Below are 5,224 nucleotides of genomic sequence, written 5' to 3' on the forward strand. Positions count from 1 at the left end.
GGCAGGATCAAATGCTGTCCAGGGCCATACTTGGCCCACAGGCCGCAGGTTAAAAGCATATAGTGAAACCATTTGTTTCCGCAGTAATCAACGAGCCAATATTCTAAAAAAAAGTTACCAGGCTTTTTCATCATACATGTAGGTCTATATTTATACGTACATATGAGTATTTGATGTCTCGCTGTGTTTTGGGAGTCCGCTTGTTTGCATCCAGAGCCCAACCCAATGATTAGAGAGAAGAACTACACCCTCAGTCTGTACCTCCACATTCCCCACTCACCTCAGAGAGCAAGCTGACGACGTGCAGTGCGACCACAGACAAATGAAATGTTAAAAGTAGAAAGGGGTTCTTTCAAGAGGATGTCCCCTTTGAAATACTTGGAAATGCTCGATTTGAGTGACAGGATGAAACCATCCTGGGGTATGTTTTCTAGTGACTTTTTTTTTTTTTAATCTAGTGCAGTACATTTGCTAAGTGCAGTTCAGTTGTTTACCGATGAAGTAGTGCGTTTAAATACATTTTATTAAATTATCCTGAATTTAAGTTGGGTGACCCCGGTGGTTGACTGGTTAGCTTGTCGGACTCACAGTGCAGAGGTGCAGAGTTCGAGTCCCTATGAAGTAGTGCGTTTAAATACATTTGTTAAATTTTCTTGAATTTAAGTTGGGTGGCCGGGTGGGTGACTGGTTAGCGTGTCGGACTCACAGTGCAGAGGTGCAGAGTTCGAGTCTGGCTCCGGCCTTCCTGGGTGGAGTTTGCATGTTCCCTCCCCGTGGCTGCGTAGGTTTTCTCCGGGTACTCCGGTTTCCTGCCACATTTGGCTCCGGCCTTCCTGGGTGGAGTTTGCATCTTCCCCCCCGTGGCTGCGTAGGTTTTTCTTCGGGTACTCCGGTTTCCTGCCACATTCCAAAAACATGCATGACAGGTTAATAGAACACTTCAAATTGTCTCGAGGTGTGAGTGTGAAGGCAAATGGCTGTTTGTCTAAGTGTGCCTGTGACTGGCTGATGAGGATCAGGATACACTGGATTCGAAAACGCATCGTTTGTTGTTGGATGAATTATTTTGGACAGCACTTTGCATGCGCCGAGTCGTTGTTTTCAAGTGCTCTATAAATACAGTCGAGCTGAGGTGGGTTGAGACTCAGCTCATCAGCAAGCTCTGCGGGGGGGTGGGGGGCCTGATAACAATCCTGATCACTTGAATCGGGTGTGTTGGAGGAGGGAAACATCTAAAACATGCAGGATTGTGACCTTATTTAAATACTCGCTAGGCATGTTTCTGTAGCATTTCAGGCACTTGATTTTTAAAGGTCTTTAAACAAACTTTAAAAATATGACAAACACATTTAAAACATAGTATATATATATTGGGAGAGCGCTCGAGCAATAGATAAGTCAAAAATAATATATAGAGTGTTTCAATGCACTGATCCCTCTCTTTGCTTACAGTCAACAAAGGCGTATATTGGGAGAGCGCTAGAGCAATGGATAAGCCAAAAATAATATACAGGCAGTGTTTCAATACACTGATCCCTCTCTTTGCTTACAGTCAACAAAGGCAGTCCCCCCCCCTCACCCCCTATTTTAGTCACATTTTGGGCCTACTATGCAACTGCATTTTATTGTTGGTCATGATAGTGGACCTTGGTTTCAAAATTTGAGAAGTGCTGTTCTTGAGAGCAAATGTTACCAAATATGGCTCCATTCCCAATGTCTGCAATCTCTGTCAACACTTATCAAATGAAACAGTTAAGCCAAATGTTTCCCAAGGTTTATTGAGCCAAGTTGCATATTTAACATTACAAAAACGTCTGGCCATGACATCGGACAAAAGAAAAAAAATGTCACAAATGCAGTGTGTTTGTCGATATGTAGCCCACAAAAGTCATCTGGCATCTTCTTCAGCACCCTAATGATGACCTGCATGATCGAAAATAAATGATAAAAAGTGGCGGTTGAAATAAAACAAAAAAGGACCAGAATGGAGCAATGCAGAATATAAACACGGACCATCACATGAAAGTAATAAGACAGCATCTCTTCATAACGTGAGTCCACACGCCACACTTTATCCAAGAGAATGCTTGCATGCTTTGGCGGGTGCTACTGTTTTGTTTAGCGATGGCATTTGAATGGGCTCAGTTACCTCCGCAGGATGCAGGCCCTGAATTGGGAGCCACCCAGCTCAGGGGGTCTTAGGACTTGGCCCATAGAAATAGTCACATCAATGTAGAGAGAAAATATGTGTTATTGCGGGAGGATTTCCTTTTATTTCCCTTTGACCGTTCATCGGGTGCATCCACATTTGTTTCATATTCCCGGATTTGCAATAATCACGCGATGATTCATCCTTGCAGCCATTTAGCGTTCGTCCTCATTGGTATTGCAGGTGAGCTAGAGCCTGGCAGACATTTTGGGGGAACTTGTCTACTTGAGGATCTGGGAAGTTTTATTGTTTTTTTTTTGTTTTTTTTTTTAATTCACAATCTAATTACTTACTGTAATGCCCTCATACATGACAAAGTGGAGCGATAGTTGCCAATGCCATTTTCAGACATTTATTGAATGGCAAGAGAAATGTAAAACAGAGCATACTCATATGTAGGAGCTGCTGTCGGCCACAGCTCACACCCCAGGCCCTCACACATAGACTCGCCATTGTCACATCCCTCCACAGAAGAGCTCTTTAAGGCACATATCAAATACACAGACACTCCGGTCAGTACAGCATTCGCTTTACGTGTCACTTTTTTGTGTGTGTGTGTGTCTGTTCAAATATGCTTACAGTGTGTTTAAAAAAATAAAAGTGTTAAGGTGCTGTGGGCATCTGGGATTTAACTGTATTTCATATGATGAAACGTGATACAATGCAGGCCAACATAAATGCGCACGTAATGGGGAAGTTGTGATGAGTTGTCAGGGCTGCGTATAAGTAGAATGGGAATACCGGATTGGGGATTTGGTTTCGCAGCATACATATTCCATGGGAGCAACCTAGTTAGGGGGCCCCTGTATAATTCAGCACACATGTTTACAGTAGAGACTCACATCCATACTGTGAAGCATTTTCTGCTTACTTTCAATGTGATTATGTCACCAGTTTTGGACACGAAACTGCATCTCGATGTGCTTATGTTTGCATAGCTTAACATACAGCAGCAACTCTACACACAACAGAAGCACAACACACGTGGAAGGTCGTGTTCTTGACGTCTTTTGTGAACTCACACGGCCCTGTTTGTTTGGGGTTTTATTTGATTTTTTTCTTTTTAACCGTCTTTCATTGCCACCAGCTTTCAGACACAACAAGAGAGAAGACCTTGCAGGAATAATTTCTTGTTACAGGCCGGGCCTTGAAGCCAGCTGGTGATAGTAAATTTTGTCAAATAAAAAAGGCCACGGTAAGACGCTTTTGTGTTTGATATCTCACGTCTAGCTTCAAGAAAGCATGTTCTAATTAGGTATGATATGGAGTTTACTGGAGACATAATGGGCCTGTTGGAAGGGAAGAAAGAACGTCAATTTTAATTCCACTATTCAATGGTGACGCAAGGATCTTGTAGCACTCTTAATTTTGACACTTTAATGCTTTTTATTGCAGTGGAAATTTACGTCGATGCTTACACACAATGTACACAGCAAACTGGTGCTTTAATGGAGCCGAAATGAGTGCCACCATTCACCAATATGATGTGATACAATATGAACACAAAGAGAAAAACCCGCGGAACCAAGATTTGAACCCACACCCTATTCAAAAGTATGAATGCACTACTTTACTGGTCACTTAAAATTGCCTGAAATGTCTGTACATAATTTGCAAAATCATCAACATATCTGTGTTTCTTGCACTACACTTTACAATGCTGAATGAGACTCAAAACCAGGGGTTTCAAACTCATTTTTGTCATGGTCCACATTTTAGTTACCGTTTCCCTTGGAGGGCCGTTAGGACTGAAACCAAATTAAAAAAGTCAATAATAACGGTTTATTCAACTATTTTTTTTATGTTACTGTCACAAGGTGTTTGGTTACAAGAAAATTTTTACAATATGTCTCTTATTTATCATATATATATGTGTGTGTGTGTGTGTGTGTGTGTGTGTGTGTGTGTGTTTATTTATATATGAGGAATGTAAATTTTGGTTAGGGTTCGATGTTAGCAAGCATCATGGAAGTTGACATGTTTGATTTGCTTTCGCGGGCCACATAAAATGATGTGCCGGGCCAGATCTGGCCCCCGGGCCTTGAGTTTGACACCTGTGCTCTAAAGTTATGTGGTTATGTCCAGTATGCATATTTTGTTGTAGGGGCTTCAGCTTGTTTCCTTTATGAATAGAGTGGCTCCAAATGCCGTGATCACATCCCTTGGTTTTTAACATACTTGGCAAATACTGTAAAGACTATTGTGATTCAGATAAATATTAAACATTTAAAAATCCATTTCGAATTACTAAAATCGGGACTATTCTACTGATTTAGGGCTTTGTCTTGAAACAACTGCTGGTTACCTTATTTGGCCACAGGAACGTCACACATCTTTATAAACTGAGTGGCTAGCTAGCTGGCTAGCTATTTAACTAGTCACCTAGCTAGCAACTCTACGTACCGAACCACCTAACACAATATAAGAAGCCTCCAGATGTTCATTGGTCACAGACGTACACAAGTGGACACCAAGTCCAGAAAGTGACGCACATTCTCTCTCATTGCAAACACATCTATAGTCATCAGATGGAAAGCCACTTCTTTATGTCTCGCTTACATGAAATGCACAGCCGATTCACATGGCAGTCTTTAATCTGGACGTTCTGTAAACGGAGTGCCGGACATTTAGTGGGCTCTGTGTATCCCCTGGTTCAGCTACTCATCCTTGTGTTTATTAGACTTGATCCACGCAGACAAAATGCCCATATTGGTTTCATAACCTGTCTGGGGTAAAGTGTTTCATGCTGTGCTCTTGAGTTCAATTCATCAATTCTTTGTGCCCTAGTCACAAATGACAGACTTTTGGCTGAGTTTATTCGTAGTTTCAAATCTGGAAAAAGAAACAAAAGAAGTTCAGAAAAATGGCTTTACTGTGGTGTGTGTGTGTGTGTGTGTGTGTGTGTGTGTGTGTGTGTGTGCGCGCATATGAGCGCGCGCATGGGTGTGGCAGCTTCATGTAGTAGTAGAAATGAGCAGACAGGGGTTACTCCCATTCCATAAAGCGAAAAACCAT

The sequence above is a fragment of the Hippocampus comes genome, unplaced genomic scaffold (genome assembly GCF_001891065.2).
Source record: "Hippocampus comes isolate QL1 unplaced genomic scaffold, H_comes_QL1_v1.1 scaffold22, whole genome shotgun sequence".
NCBI classification, from domain to species: Eukaryota; Metazoa; Chordata; class Actinopteri; order Syngnathiformes; family Syngnathidae; genus Hippocampus; species Hippocampus comes.